The sequence below is a fragment of the Xenopus laevis genome, chromosome 6L (assembly GCF_017654675.1).
Source record: "Xenopus laevis strain J_2021 chromosome 6L, Xenopus_laevis_v10.1, whole genome shotgun sequence".
NCBI lineage: Eukaryota > Metazoa > Chordata > Amphibia > Anura > Pipidae > Xenopus > Xenopus laevis.
Genome location: NC_054381.1, coordinates 10,786,117 through 10,803,650, shown reverse-complemented (window position 1 = coordinate 10,803,650; position 17,534 = coordinate 10,786,117). Strand labels below are relative to the sequence as shown.

The 17,534-nt window shown below is 40.7% G+C and overlaps 1 protein-coding gene across 3 annotated transcripts in view; it reads right to left on the bottom strand.

Annotated features, from left to right (window-relative positions):
* Window positions 1-15,143: 15,143 nt before the first annotated feature.
* The window catches only part of ctdspl.L (CTD small phosphatase like L homeolog), a 59,455-nt gene continuing 57,064 nt past the window's right edge, over window positions 15,144-17,534 (bottom strand). For all 3 annotated transcript variants that reach the window (XM_041565761.1, XM_041565762.1, XM_018267079.2), the window contains one exon: window positions 15,144-17,534. This exon is cut by the window's right edge and continues 458 nt beyond it. The gene's annotated coding sequence lies outside the window, so the exon portion shown is untranslated.

Here is a 17,534-nt window from a genome sequence, read left to right as displayed (position 1 = left end):
CCGGTTGGGGATTACAGTAGTTTTTTTTTTTTTAAAAATGTCCCCCGCCATAGGCTACCCGCACCGGGAGGGAGCAGCCATGTCCGGTCACTCACATTCGCATAATGAAAATCTGCCTGAATTGCTCATTATGTGCATGCGTGTGACGTTGCATGCGTGTTATGTGCTTGCGAGTGACCGGACATGGCTGCTCCCTCCCGGTGCGGGTAGCCTAGCGCTGGCGGGGGCATTTTTTTTTTAAAAAAACAACCTACTGTAATTCCCAACTGGAATATTAGCCTGCACCTTTGGTTGGGGATAACATTTTTACCCAACAGGTGCCGTTTAAGCATGTTTAAGGCAGTTTCAGTCTGGGTCTCTAGTGTGAACAGTACAGGCTTTAGGGGTGTGAACAATAGAGGTGTCACAAGTGTGAACAATGGAGGAGTCACAGGTGGAACAATGCAGGGGATCAGTCTGAATTTGAGGTTTAAACAATACAGGGGCCAGTTAATGTCAGTACTGATACCAGCTATTCGGGGAGATTAGTCGCCCATCAACAAATCCCCTCTTCTTCGGGCGACTCATCCCCCCCCACCCCGGAATGCCACACGAGGAAACTTCGGAAAGCCAAATCGATCAGAGTGCCATCCCACCAGCGATTTACATTCTAGCCAACGGGAAGGCATTTCAGGGAGATTAGTCGCCAAAAGAAAAGGAGATTTGTCGCTGGGCGACTAATCTCCCAGAATAGCAAAGTGTGCCACCACCCTTAAAGTTTACACAAGGTAAGCAGTCACAGCACTCAGACTTTCATGTGGGGGGGCCACCGAAGAGGGGGGGGGGTCGTGGGCAGCCAGTTGAACAGCCCTGTGCTTGAGGATTGTAGGAAACTTACATATTTTGTCTCCTATTGCTTTGTAAGGTAGATATGGCTTTACATGTCTTGGACCACCTAAGGGGTGATCCCCCTTTAAGATAACTTTCACTATGTGGCTAATTAATTGGCCTTCATTTTTTTCTTAAAATATTTTATTTTTTTTAAATTATTTGCCTTTTTCTTCTGACTGTTACCACCTTTCAGACGGGGGTCACTGACCCCATCTAAAAAACAAATGCTCTGTAAGGCTACAAATGTATTGTTATTGCTACTTTTTATTCCTCGTCTTTATATTCAGTCCTCTCCTATTCATATTCCAGTCTCTTATTCAAATCAGTGCATGGTTGCTAGGATATTTTAGACCCTATGGGCGAATTTATTTGCCAGGCAAGAATTTGCGGCAAATTTGCGAGTTTAGCCGCTGGTGAATAAATTCGAAAATTTGCAGTTTTTTTTTTTTTCACCAGCGACAATTCCAATGGCAGTGACAATTTCAACGTCAGCGTCAATTAACGGACACCCGTTGACTTTGACGCGCATCAAATGTCGATGGTGTCGGAATTGTCGACGGCAGCAAATTGACGCCGGCATCAAAATTTTTGTTTCTCGAATTCAAGAAACACGAATTTTGACGTCGGCGTCAATTCACAGGACAAACTCTCCCATCACTAGACCCTAGCAACCAGACTGCTGAAATTACAAACTGGAGAGCTGCAGAATAAAAAGCTAAATTACTCAAAAACCACAAATAATAAAAAATGAAAACCAATCGCAAATTGTCTCAGAATATCCCTCTCTACATCATACTAACAGTTAATTTAAAGGTAAACAACCCCTTTAAGAGGTACAGTATGAATGCTGATGGTGAGTTGCCCGTTAAAATTCACACCTGTACTGTGCAATTGTGACGGCTTTATAAAACCCGCAGATGAGGGATTTAAAGGGATTATTACACAGACTACAGCAGCCAATCAAAAGAGATTAAGGGCACAGGTGAGTCATAGGTGTGGGAGGTGTGAATTTATTCATATGGTTAGTCACATGTGACTGGGGGTCTGGGACAGGGGGCTTTTCAAAAGCCCATCAATTATTACCCAGAATCCTTTGTAACTGATTTTCTCTAGGACCTTTGCCCACATAGAGTAGATCCTTCTGGGAGGAGATAGGGGGAGACACAGGGTCATTCCCCCTTTTTAGCCCCCAGTTCTACACAGGACACCTCCCTGTATCTCCATATGATCAATAATAATATTCCTGCTGCAGGAACATCACTTACCAACTCATGACCCAGGTACAATGACCCCGAGCTCCTGGCTCCTCCCATGACATTTACTGCACAAGAGCAATTAACTACAATTATTAATTAGTTCCTAAGTGTTCCGAGATTTCCATAGTAGCAAATAAACCAGAGTGAGGAAAAGAGCATGAGGAGAGAGTGACATAAAAGGAAGGAAAGGGACAGCTGACTATGGGCAGGGTGCAGGGAGTTGGCCGGCAGTTGCATGAAGCCACTGAGCATCTGTAGAACATTCACCCCCCCCCCCAATGGTACCAAATATACAGGGACACAGACAAGGGGTTGTACGGGTCACTCAGTATTTGGTCCCAGCATATTGGTTGCTAGGGGTTACAGGACTACAGCCCAATTTTTGCCAATATTGCTGCATAACTGCACAAGTATTCATGAACTAGCCCTCAGCTACACTGAATAATCAAAAGTATGCCTTGTTAGAAAACTGGGTTGTTTAGTATTTTTTCTTTGTAATGCCCTCCATCACATCCCCAGCAAAGCCCCCTTCTCTATAAAATATACTGAACAGCATTAGTCGCAAGATCTTAGAATTACATTTTTGCTACTGAATATGGGAAACCCCCCCCCCCCAAATATCATGATACAGTAAATATTTAAGCACAAGGCTGCAGGCTGAGTTATACAGGGAACTCTGAGTATCACTCGTGTATTATAAGGGATAATGTATCCCCTACTGTAAATGATAAGGATATTAGAAGTCACTGAGGGGTTGTTCTGTGACCATAAAAAGGCACAAGGCTGCAGGCTGAGTTATACAGGGAACTCTGAGTATCACTCATGTATTATAAGGGATAATGTACCCCCTACTGTAAATGATAAGGATATTAGAAGTCACTGAGGGGTTGTTCTGTGACCATATAAAGGCACAAGGCTGCAGGCTGAGTTATACAGGGAACTCTAAGTAAGACTCATGTATTATAAGGGATAATGTACCCCCTACTGTAAATGATAAGGATATTAGAAGTCCCTGAGGGGTTGTTCTGTGACCATATAAAGGCACAAGGCTGCAGGCTGAGTTTTACAGGGAACTCTGAGTATCACTCGTATAATAAGGGATAATGTACCCCCTACTGTAAATGATAAGGATATTAGAAGTCAATAAATTGCCATTTGGCTTCATTGTGAGAATAATGTTAAGTATAATCTATATCTAATGGAAGATGGAGCAGGAGAGCATTTTGTGAGTGAGGATATGATCTATAGTTGTTATTCATGATCTGTTTCATACACATTGGGATCCACCCTGGTTCCAGTGAATGGGTCTGGCCAGGAAGAACATTGTGCCCAGCTATCGATGTTGAGCACTGGCAGAATATGTGCCTGACCCACTTGTCTCTGATCAGCCCTGTGGATAATAGATAATAAAAGCCTTGAGGGTACGAACTGAGTAGAGAGGCCGGAAGGGCTGGTTTCCCAAATGACAGAGCTCTATCCTCATTTTATAGCTATTTATTGTCATTTAAATATCCCAAATAATACTGAAGCCACAGAAGATTATATCCCCGCACCCATAATGACAAGGTGTAGCCTTAATACAATCCCTATTCACAGCTGATTTTCCTATGGAACACACCCTGTACTTGCACTCATGCACCACCTGAAACCTTTCTTTTCCCTCTGCCTTAATATTGGGGAAGGTAGAAAATCTCATTGATTTCTTATTCACACCCCTAAACTTATCTGGCTGCAGAAATGTCTTATTCATTGTTCCACAACCAGTCACATCCCCCTAGCACTCATGAAGCCAGCACTTACGGTATATCTCATATTCACCTGTTCATTTTACTCATGCATAGGGGAATTAAAGGGGAAGTTAAAGGGGAACTTCACCCAAATACAATAAGAAATAACTGTAATTCTAAGCAAGTTATATACATTTATTCCTCATTTTCAATGGATTTATAGTCCCAGAAATTCACACACACACACATATATATATATATATATATATATATATATATATATATATATATAGACAGATTTTTTTTTAAAGGGAAAACTAATTTTAGAATTAGGCTTCATCAGGTCACAGATGAATATTAGGAGACAAATACAAGAGTCCTCTGCACTCAACCCATTATCAATATATTTAAGACAGAGACATTTTGTGCATACTGCTACTGAAAAATGCCTTACCCTTTAAACAACACAGGGATTGTTTGTCCATATATTGCAATATATTTAAGCTGGCCAACTACGTCAAAGTCATCCCATATCTGGCAAGTCCTATGCTTAATTTTATCTGATTCATTAAGAATTCTATTGCTTAATTATACATTTTACAAAGGGAATAAGTTTTACCTGCAACTTACTAGCTGCTTTCAAAGTAAAACTCCCAAACTTGGCTGCCCTTTTATTGGACAACAGTGGGATCACCTGACTATAGCACCCCTCCCAGTCAGGTGATCCCACTGGTGTCTAATAAAAGGGCAGCCAAGTTTGGGAGTTTTACTTTGAAAGCAGCAAGTAAGTTGCAGGTAAAACTTAGTCCCTTTGTAAAATGTATAATTAAGCAATTGAATTCTTAATGAATCAGATGAAAATTAAGCGTAGGACTGGCCAGATATGGGATGACTTTGACGTAGTTGGCCAGCTTAAATATATTGCAATATATGGACAAACAATCCCTGTGTTGTTTAAAGGGTAAGGCATTTTTCAGTAGCAGTATGCACAGAATGTCTCTGTCTTAAATATATTGATAATGGGTTGAGTGCAGAGGACTCTTGTAGTTGACTATATGTATTTTGTGGTCACAGCCTCATTGCACCCCCGCCTAATGGTTTTAAAAAATAGTGGTGAGCACAACTTTCCCTTGTTTGTTATATGAATATTAGGAGGCAAATCTTCCTTTATGGTTCGAACTTTAAATTGCATGCAGTGAGCAGGGTTAGCAATGTATTCTTCCATTCGGGGGCACTGTTTTATTGGACTAATAAGGCTTAGTATAGGGTTAACAAGGAGGCAGGCAGGGAAGTCAAAACTACAGGGTGGGCTGCAGCACCAGAGCCTCAAGTTGGTTTATCGACAGACACAATAATCTATAAATACAAGAGCTTCTAAAATTTTTAGGAGCTTATTAAAAAATCGATATCATATAATGGGCTGTTCATGCTCCGCACATTGCCTGATGTCTGGCATCAACACGTAAAAGCTGGCATCTTTCTATTGATTTGACCCAAAGGGGATTGAAATATAACATAAAATCACACAAGAAATATTAAGATAATAGAAATATAAAAAGCTTTCTCCACACCACTTTCTACACTGTTTTTCAAAATCAATTTATACAGAACCTAAAATATCAATGCTGTAACAGTGCCATCTAGTGGCCATATTGAATATAACACAGAAAACTCTGGCTGTGCAGTTAGCAGCGCCGCTCTTAGAAGCATCAACAAGGCAACTGCTTAGCAAAGGATTAGGCCTGAGGTACAGCAGCCCCTGACACTGAAAATACACACTAGCAATGTTTTTCCTTGTATATCAGTCTGGCCTTGGTTAGTCCTGTCCTATGCAGGCTGCAGGCTGAGTTATACAGGGAACTCTGAGCATCACTCATGTATTATAAGGGATAATGTACCCCCTACTGTAAATGATAAGGATATTAGAAGTCACTGAGGGGTTGTTCTGTGATCATATAAAGGCACAAGTCTGCAGGCTGAGTTATACAGGGAACTCTGAATATCACTCATGTATTATAATGCATAATGTAACCCCTACTGTAAATGATAAGGATATTAGAAGTCACTGAGGAGTTATGTGACCATATAAAGGCTTTTAAACAGGACATGGAACTCTAACTCCACTACACCAACAAGCACCATTTATTAGGATATAATTTACAGAGCATGTGTGGCTCTTGTGTATTAAATAAGGAATAATGTACCCCTACTGAAAAAGACAAGGAAATTAAAAGTCAGTAGGCGTCCCATACCCATACGAGTGCTTTCATACATGTCACAGAAAGAAAAGATGACTAATATTCTTATTTGTGCCAGTAGCTGCACTGAATCTTCTAATACACACGTTTCAGATCTGTGACAGATGACATCACTAAGCACAGATTATAACTGATGACATCACTAAACAACTTATCTAGAGCGAAGAACTAGGAGCATGTGCAGTGGAAGAAACACAAAAAGTGAATGAACAAATATGGTAGCCCCAAACCCCCATAAATAGCTCTGTCTTTGGTGATCCAATCCAGGGGGGGATCTTTGGAAGTGTTTATTGGGGGGTGCAGGATTGTACAGGGGCACAAATGATTTTAATGTCTGTTTTTAGTCACCCATTCCCAGTAACAATTGAGTTATGGGTTGGACCATGTGACCCTCCTTATGGATTCCCTCTTTGGAAAATTCAAAGTTGAGAGCTGGAACTTCATTGGTCATTGTCAACATCACTCAGTACATCTAAAGAAACGTCTTATACCAGGAAGACAAATTACTCACCGGCAAAGAAGTGATCCTTAAAGACATGCCCAAGCAATCAGATCCCATTGGGCAGAAATCCCAGTTCATACTTAAGATACTTCCCATGGTGCCTTGCAGCGGCAGATTCCCAGGGTTCGTAAACAGGACTTCTTTTCAGAGGAAGGAAGCTTGGGCAAGTCAGAAAGGCATTGAGCTGAAAAGCACTGAAACATTCCATGCATTATTAAAATGAAGAATAATGATGCTGAGGTGGAGCTCCACCATACAAGACACAATAAATGACAAACTGTCCATGACCTCCTGAAAGTATAATGAAGGATAAATACCGGCATGGGATACTATTTCTTGCAGAGTATTCACTTTGTTTACCAGGCTAGAAAATGTGCTACTTAGAGGGGTAGTTCATGGGAGCATTATCTTATAATATGATTATGCCGTATTTAATAGGATTTAATGGGGGGTATCAGAGAGACATGTATGGGGACACCTGCCTGTCCAACATCTCTTTTTTGAAACCAAGGGGATTAATATGAAGCTGCTCCTGCCTTTCCTGCTATAACTGCCCCTACTCTTCTGGGAAGGTTCCACTAGATGTTATAGAAGATTGTTGGGTTGATTTGCTTCGATTCATCCAAACAGCATTAGTGGTGTTGGAAGATTGTTGGTGGGATTTGCTTCCATTCAGCCACAAGAGCAATCGTGATGTTGGACTAATGTTTATGGGATTTGCTTCCATTCATCCAAACAGCATTAGTGATGTTGGAAGATTGTTGGTGGGATTTGCTTCCATTCAGCCACAAGAGCATTCGTGATGTTAGGCAAATGTTTATGGGATTTGCTTCCATTCATCCAAAGAACATTAGTGATGTTGGAAGATTGTTGGTGGGATTCGCTTCCATTCATCCAAAGAACATTAGTGATGTAGGGCACTGATGTTGAGGATCAGGTTTGGCTCACAGTTGGGGTTACAAATTATATAGGTGTTGATTTGGGTAGAGGCAAGTCAAGTTCTTCTACTCCCATCTCAGCAACCACATCTGTATGGGCTTTATGCATGGGAGCATGTTTGGTGTAGCTACAAAGTAGGAGGCAAGGAATTGCCAAAAAGTTTGTTGTACCCTGTATCTTTCAAGGAAACATATTGGGCCAGATTCAATTCAGTGAGAAAACTTTTTCTCACTTGAATTGAATCTGGCCCATAGTGTGAAAACCAAGAATGTGCCAGCACAATATAGCATTTTAAATATACAAGGAATGTGCTTAAAAAAAGGAGTGTTTTGGGCTGAATTATTGAAAATTTCTGCAAAACCCCTACTAGTCCTGCCCATCGGTTTCATTTCCTGCAGCTCCTTTTCTAGAGCCAGCAACACAGCATACTGCGCTGTAGGATAGGAACCAATCAGCAGCTAGGCTGACCTGATGGGGAACTAAAGCCTGACTTTGCTTGTGTAACTGCAGGGCTGTGATTGGCTGTTCCCCTCCTACTGTACTTCTAGCAGGGGCACACCCACCCCTCATTTGAAACAAAGACAGGGGAATTAGCAAATCTGTAGGGAGCTCCAATAAAGTTAATTAATTATTTTTAGCCCAGAGTGAAAGCAACACAATATATTATTCATTATTGCCTACAAGATTAGGGGGATTTTCATTTATGCTATGTGTCTACTGTAAGGTTTGCACGATATAAACCACTATATGAACTTTATAAACTACAAGCCCAATCTCAAACCATGGAAAAAAGCACCTGCACCATTACTCCTCTACTCTACCTGTCTGAATGCACAATGAAAATGGTAGGGTCCCCTGGCATCTCCTGAATGGAGACTTTTCCCATCAGACTGCCAGCTAGTGAAATGCCATTGATCACTCCAGAGTCCAATGGGGGTGCCCTTCACACAGTTCCAGACAACATTAGGGGTCTATTTATCATGTTGTGTTAAAAGTGGAGTGAAGCATTAGCGGTGATGTTGCTCATAGCAATAGATTTCAACAGTTAGAAAACAAAAGCAAAGATCTGACTGTTGCTATGAGCAACATCCCTGTTAATGCTTCACTGCACTTTTGACAGCATGATAAATAGACCTCCTAGTAGGTGTCCCACAGGGTGATGTTGGGTTTGTTTGCCTTTGATCATCCATGCACCTTGTGAATAGTTACTGTGATAACATTGCTACCTAAGTTTGGAAGTTCATTTTGGAAAGGAGTGTTTCAACCAACCCATGTACAGAATAAAAACTCCCAGACCTAACACAGGAAAGGGACTAAAGTAAATGACCACTATTCCTAAAACACTCTGTCCTTGTGGCATCCATTAATGTGTGCAGTCAGGCAAGCAGACAAGACCACACTTTCTAATAGTTATGGACTGAATTTTGCTATAAGCTTTTCTTATATGATTGTAGAAGGGAGTAAGCTCATGACCAGGAAATCTCAGACTGATAAGCCTGAGACAGGCAAGAAAAAATTCCTTGGGCATAAAAATAAGGGCTGTGATAAACTAACTGGTAGCCCCATATGGACTTCTAGCCGGCAGGAGACTCTGTTGGAGTAAAGCTGTCTTCACGACTCTTACAATAAGAAAAGCTCTACCTACTACCCTAGATAGCCCCCCTCCTTGTGTCCCCTCCATTCATTACCCCTGAACGAGTCCTGAATACATTGCTCACATATCGGTGCAGAGTAAGCGCAGCAGAGCTCATGGGCGCTATCTTCCGGATCTTCAGTCTTCTTTGCGTCCTCTTCCTTCCCTTCTGCAATTTACGGCACTTTTGGTGCATGCACAGTTGGTAGAGCTATAAAGACCACTCCAACTGCACATGCACCAATACATTGCTTCCAAGAAGATGACGCCCATGAGCTCTACTGCATTTACTCTGCACAGATACATGAGCAATGTATTCGGGACACTTTCAGGGGTAATGAACTATGCGAGGGGAAGCAGGGAGGGGGACTATCTAGGGTAGTAGGTAGGGGCTTTTCTTATTAGGGGGTTTAGTTCTCCTTTAAGTAAGGAATTTTAAAATGGGCACTACGAGGCCCCTGGGAGCAACATCTAAGGTAATGGACAGCAACTTGTTGCTCATGAGCCACTGGTTCGGGATCACGAGTTTAATCTTTACATCAGGAATATCTAAGCTACAGCGGCAACTCTGGGACAGAAGAGGTTCTAGCGCTAAAAGAAACTACTACATAATAACAAAGCTCAATAGGTGCAGTGCCCATGCTGACAGAATAGATATATTTCTATATATTCATATATTAATGAACAGGTGTTGCATCTGGTTACTGTTGATGTTATTGTTGATTCACAGTTGATCTCACTTGACTCAGAGGTGTGCTGTATCTGAGTTCTAACTTTAAATAAAGCACATGCAGATTATGAAAACTGGTTTCACGGAGGAATGAGAGGATATTGTGATTGCTTTTCTACTGCGTCCAAGTGTAACTTTGACTTTGAAGTCAGCAAATCAGAGCCCGTTGGACTGTGTGCAGGATCAGCCCAGCCCCTAGAGCAATGAAATGCAAACACTCGAGAGGAGGAACAACAATGGTGCACGTGCAGATCACACCTCTTTATGAAATGCAGTGCAGAGGTCCAACCTGTTTGATTTCTCCAGAGAGGCTGGGAAGATAGGTATCGTATTTGCATGATTTCTCCAGAGTGCCATTTTCTTAAGGCTTCACACAAATAACTGTGGTTTGAACAATTACCAAACTCGTAAGTAAGCCTGACCTCTCAATAACTTGCTCCTTGGCACCCGGAATAAGACTTCAGAAATAACCAAGTGATTTGAACAATTACCAAACTCGCAAGAAGTAACTAAGCCTGACCTCTCGATTGATGCTTGGCATCCGGAATAAGACTCCAGAAATAACCAAGTGATTTGAACAGTTACCAAACTCGTAAGTAAGCCTGACCTCTCAATAGCTTGCTCCTTGGCATCCGGAATAAGACTCTCTATGCTGTTTTTGCCTTGCAGAACATTTTTTTCATAATTGAAACGCCCGGCCAGTCCTAAATAAAAAGATACACAAAAGCTTTGTTTATTGATGAGGATTATATTTTTCCTGCTGAAGGAAATTGTTCTTTCATCTATAAAGCTTTAGATTTCATAAGCACTTGTCCCTTTTCCAAACAGAATATAAACAAGCTTGTTATTTGAAAAGCGGATATCGTAGCAAGGCTTTTAACTTAGTGTAGTGATTCCAACAGGTGGACAACACAGCAGCACATAGTTCTGGGGTTCCAAGTTTGATTCCAGCCAGGGTAAGAAGTTTGTATAATCTCCCCATTCTAATCTGGGTTTTCTCCCATACTCCAAAGACTACTGTTGGGAGTCTCAATAGAGGATGGGGGCTGGCTGTGTTGCTGTAGGGACTGACGATGGGAAGACCTGCTTCTTTAAAAATGTCATCTTTTAGAGTCCCTACAATATGGGAAGTCTTCCCACCTTCCCTTAAAGTCGTTGACCACTTTTGAGTTAACTTATAGTATGATGTAGAGAGTGATATTCTGAGACAATTTGCAATTGGATTTAATTTTTTATTATTTGTGGTTTTTGAGCTTTTTATTCAACTACTCTCCAGTTTGCTCTTTCAGCAATCTGGTTGCTAGGGTCCAAATTACCATAGCAACCATGCATTGATTTGAAAAAGAGACTTATAGTATGATGTAGAGAGTGCTATTCTGAGACAATTTGCAATTGGATTTCATTTTTTATTATTTGTGGTTTTTGAGCTTTTTATTCAACTGCTCTCCAGTTTGCTATTTCAGCAATCTGGTGGCTAGGGTCCAAATTACCATAGCAACCATGCATTGTTTTGAAAAAGAGACTGTGATATGAATAGGAGAGGTCTTAATAGAAAGATGAGTAATACAAAGTAGCAATAAACAATACATGTGTAGCCTTATAGAGCATTTGTTTTTTTAAGATGGGGTCAGTGACCCCCTTTTGGAAGATGGAAAGAAAAGAAAAAGGCAAATACTTAGAGTTTCTAAGAATTGGCCATCCTATAACATACTAAAAGTTAACTTAAAGATGAACCACCCCTTTAAAAATGATAACATCCTTCAGTATATATGAATGAAACAGCATGTTTTAATGGCATTTTATTATTTTTTCTGTTCTTCAGTCCCGAGCACAGTAAATGAAGGGTTTACAGGTTAGCTACGGTATATGTATGACACCAGTGTATGTAAAGGGATCTCTCACTATTATTAGCATGTGAAAGGCACAGGATTGAATGCTCCACACCTTGTACCAGCAGAGGACAACCTGTACATTAGACAGAATAGGGTTAATGTGCTAGACACAGCATTGTTTCTGAACCAAAAATTAAAATTTAACATGGGGATAGTGTTACCTTCCCGCGTTGATATAGGAATTAGAATATGTGGCTTCTCCTCCGGTTCTCGTTGGAATTCCGAGTCTTGAGTTGATGCATTCGCTGTCACACCATCACCCTGGGACGATCAATGCAAAATACATAAAATATATGGCCTTTGTTTAAAGCTAATTCACCCGTTTTATGGAGGCAGCCATGTCTCAAGCTCAACATAAGGGCGCAGCGTACAACTGGTCCTGCAAGTTTTCCATTTAAATTTATACACAATGCAAATTTAGGTCGGTCTATAAGATGTTCAACCTGGGCAGTCACACAGGGTACCGTAAGGAAGGGACATGCCAGTCGGGCAATTGCCCTTCTACATAAACACTTAAAGGAGAACTAAAGCTTAAGTAAAGAAGTAGGTAGAAATGTTATACATTATGTTTTGTGCTTCTGTACAGCCCAAGGCAACCACAGCCCTTTAGCAGTAAAGATCTGTGTCTCCAAAGATGCCCCAGTAGCTCCCCATCTTCTTTTCTGCTGATTCACTGCACATGCTCTGTGCTGCTGTCACTTACTGAGCTTAGGGACCCACTCACAATATACAGTACACATAGAATAGAAATGTCACAATATAAGGCTGATTAGTAATTAATACAGATAATTACTACATGGCAGCAAAGAATCCAGTGCAATTAGCATCAGAATTTAATAATCAGCAAACCTGTAGCATCAGCTTATATTACAGCCAGGGAAGCTCATTTTCTGCTGGATAATTAGTGACGAGCCCTAAGCTTAGCTTCTCAACAGCCAATCAGAGCCCACTGAGCATGTGAGTGTCACAGACACTTTCCAAGATGGTGACCCCCTGTGACAAGTTTGAAGTCCTGGATCATTGCTGCTATTGACAAGCTCAAACTTTAGCCTCGAGCAATAAGTTCACTATATAAAATATGCCATTTTTAGGCATATTCATTTTTAGGGTTTAGCTCTCCTTTAAAACTCAAAGAAACCTACAAACATGGACTGCATTTTAGGATATTGTAGCCAGATTTAAATTATGTCGTAGATAAAGGGACCACTAAGCACTGTACACTATTTTGCAAAGGGCACCATGTACCCTAAGCCTATATTTGTATAGAAAGCACCATAGAGCAATTAAGAACGGAGACTTAATGGAACGTGGGCAGAATTTGGGTGGGTCAAAAAAAGTGCTGGGTTATAACTGGGGAGGTCTCAGGGAATGGCCATACAGAAGAACATAAAGAAGGTACTCTCTCATTATTACACATTATGTTGTTCCTCTGCTGGGCAGCTCAATTTACACCCTTTGATAAATACTTACTTCTGACAACTTCTAGGTCGTATCTCATGTGAATATTTTGCTGCTGCTTATCCAGTCGCAAGCATTGTCTAAATCATTTGATACACCGCAGGTTTGCAAGTCAGACTAAAATCATATGCAGAAGTCTATGGTCTTTATTAGGCAGTGGGCCCTCATGTATCTGTGAGCAATGCTGTATTTATAGTGCAGCTAATACACATAGTGGCTCAACACTACATAGAGGATGAGGGTAAGGCACTTTGAAAATGACAAAATTAAAGCTGGTCATAGGTCTTTACATCTCCTGACCAAGTTGGCAGCTTATTGGCCTCTCTATGGGGACTGCCTCTGGAATTCCATCCCTGAATTTCTCTGTAAGCAATCCTTTTCTCAATCTCTTAAAGAGTCTACTTTTTGGATCACTAGAACATTAGACTAGTCTTGGGCCTACTGACTATGCATTACCTTGTGCACTTTTTCATCTCCAATTTGTGCCTGTATGTTAGCCTCCCATCCACTAAAACTGTAAGCTCTATGGGGCAGGGACCTCCTTCCAACTATGGGGTAAATTTACTAAGCGGTGAAAATTCGCCAGCGACGGCTTCGCAGCCATCATAACACCTCGTCAGGCGAAAATTCGCTCAGACAACGCTAATTTACTAAAATGCGAAGTCGCGTCCAGGGCGCCAAACTCTCGCGTATTTTCGCTAGTTACTTTGGAAATCAAAGTGAAGATACACTAGCGTTCAATTCTGACTAGTGCAACTTCGTTAGAGGTCATTGCTCAGCTTAATTTGCATATCTCTGTCTTAAATATATTGATAATGGGTTGAGTGCAGAGGACTCTTGTATTTGCATTTGTCTGTATCTCTCTCTCTATATATGTGTGTCCGACAGTTCCAGCACTCAAAACAATGCAAAGCTAGTGTGCACGATCAAAGATGAGATAAATAGCAAATGGAGGATCAGCACACACTGTAGATGAAGTGAAAAGTGATTTATTTTCATATAATGTTACGTTAATCCGACGTTTCGGTCCCTCCTTGGGACCTTTCTCAAGGATATATCTGTAATGTGTATAGCCAAACAGGCTTTAAATACTCGCCCCCATTTTCACTTCAACTACAGTGTGTGCTGTCAGCCTGATCGACGAGCCGACCGATATCCAAATAACATAGTTAGATTGAAAAAAGACACATGTCCATCAAGTTCAACCTTTTAAGTCTATGTATAACCTGTCTAACTTCCAGTTGATCCAGAGGAAGGAAATAACCCATCTGAAGTCTCTCCAATTTGCCATGGGGAGGGGGGGGATTCCTTCCTGACTCCAAAATGGCAATGGGACCAGTCCCTGGATCAACTTGTACTATGAGCTATCTCCCATATCCCTGTATTCCCTCACTTGCTAAACACCATCCAACCCCTTCTTATACCTATCTAATGTATCAGCCTGTACCACTGATTCAGGGAGACAATTCCACATCTTCACAGCTCTCACTGTAACAAACCCCTTCCCAATATTTAGCTGGAACCTCTTTTCTTCTAATCGGAATGGGTGACCTCTTGTCAGCTGGAAAGACCTACTGGTAAATAAAGCATTAGAGATTATTATATCTTCTGCAGATATCTGATTGTGAGTCTCCCACCAGATATTGTATGGAAAAAATTTTTGAACGATATTATCGCTGCGTCTATGTCCCAGATCTCGCTTTTTGGCAACCCCACCAAATCAACAGATCTGGCAGTGTATGGGCACATTAACAGCTCCAATTAGACCAGCTTATATGAAAAAGATCTGTGCTATTCATGTTGTACCATCTAGACATTTTTCCTATGGCCCATTATAAGCACAAGCCTGAAACATCTCGCACATATATATTACACTTCTTGCCACTTCCCCTTTATTTTATTGCCAGTTGTAAAGTGCAGGATACATTGTTTGGCACTGTATACATGATACATACATAAAACAGTATCAAGCAAAATGTACACTCCTTGGGAGAATAGAACTTGCCAGTGCATGATCTATCTTAACAGAAAAAGAATCCGCACTTTGTAACAAAAAGCAAAAAAAAACATAAAACAGGATTTTTTTTTTTTTTTTTTTTTTTTTTTAAAAACGATGAATACGCACCGAGTTTTATTACAAACATCAGGATACTGTTTACAAGACTTTCACCGAGAAACGCTGCAAACCGAGACCAGTACAGTGGCAAAGAAAAAAGGAACAGAGATTTAATAAAAAAAACAAAACAACTTAAGATTCGCCAGAGGGATAGAAAAGTAAGAATACAAATTTAATGGTGGCTTCTCATTAGTAATTAAAACATAACACTCTTTGAATGTTTAGGGCCATAGAAACCCAATCTTGTAATGTTTATGTCGGGTAGCTTTCTGTTTATACACACAAAACCGTTATCTGCCTACATACATACATATGAGCAGAAGCTGCTGTATATTGCTTACCTTACAGAGACATTCTCCGCAGACATTAATACAAAGAGAATGCCACGGCTAAGAAAAGCATAATGTAACCTCGCTCATATGTAAGAATGCAATAAAAGCAGACAAAGTATATACTGTGCACACAAGCTGCGCCCTTATATGTTACAATCTTACAGCAAAATAAACAAGAGTTAAAATACAACTACAAATAGGGTATATTTTCCCTGTAAAAGAGTTATCTGTCCAGTGCTCGGCATGTGCAGACATACAGAGAATATATGCCCCAGAAAGGTTCCACTGGAATTCTTAAAGGAGAAGGAAAGTTAAAGGTAAGCAAGCTTTATCAGAAAGGTCTATATAAATACACCAGTAAACCCTCAAAGTAATGCTGCTCTGATTCCTCTGTTAAAAGAAACATCACATTTCTTTCCTTCTATTGTGTACTCAAGGGCTTCTGTATCAGACTTCCTGTTTTCAGGTTTAAACCTGCAGGGCTAGGGCTTGAGCATGCTCAGTTTGCTTCTCTCCCCTTCCCTCCTCCCATCCCTGCTGTAATCTGAGCGCAGAGCTATGAGTGAGCAGGGAGAGACTCAGGAAGTGACATCACACCAAGCTAATATGACAGCTGCGGTCCTGAACAAAAGAGAGCTTCTAGAGCTGTTTACTCCGGTATTAAAAAGCATTCTAAAGAACAAAAATGGCATTCTAGCTTGCACTGTTGTGGCTAATCTATTGGCAATAAACTTGCCTTGGTAGCTTTCCTTCTCCTTTAAATGCTGTAAAATGAAGAACAAATAAAACTGAAGAAGGAATTTGTTCCTGAGGAAAATACACATACCTGCGGTAAAGATAGGAGAGAGCGCAATAGGAGGGTATAAAATATGCAGAAAGTTTGGCGGGCCGGGGATACCTGTCTGCTTCATGTACTGCCTGAGTTTGCAGCAAACTGTGAATGTATTCAAAGCATAGGCACAGTGGCAAAGAACAGTTTGACAGCCGGTAGTCAACATCATTTGGCGACTTAAACAAGTAGCAGCAGTTAAAAAAATAAAACCTTGTACAAATAATTCAAAGCATCCAGCTTATTTTCTCAATCAAAAGGAAAACTCCTCATCAATAAATAGATTCTTTTTTCATCCAAGACCATTTTCTTTACATCATAGCACTGAAGGTTTCTCTGGTCCTTCCTATTCTTTTGAAGCAAAAAAAAAAAAGTTGGGGGCTGAAGACAAAAACATAACCTAGGAATGGAGTTGTGCGGAAGCAGAGGAAGGAAAATTAATTAGCCACCACAAACGTTTGTTAAATGGGCTGACCAAAACACAATAGATGGTGGGGCGGCAGTCCAGTTAAATTAAGTGATGTCCAAACGGCATTAACAAAAAAAAACAGCAAAAATCTCGATATGTGAATCATTAAAAAGTCTTATAGTTTTGGTGTCATGCAACCCGCACTGCACCTGTTAGTTATCCTTGCGTTGGCATAAATGAGAGTGCTTTTATAAAGATTCACCGTTCGAAGTGTGTCGATAAAGATTACGGGTCTGTAGAAAATGTAACTTTTTTATCTTTTTTTGTTTTAAAATTGACACTCAAAAAGGCACTTCATCCTGTAAGAAAGAAAACGGACTAGAGTCAGGTCAACTGCTCCAAGCAAAGGGGAGCGCACAGTCTGCATAGTGTAGGGACCAACCACAGAGGGGCGAGGAAAAGATGTTTTAGCATCAACCGTTTACTGTATTCTTCTTTGTAGAATCAGTTTCATTTGGTGTGTTGTTTTTATTCTGGTTATAAAAGCCTGAAAGTCCTTATCAATTTTAAGAAAAATTAGAGA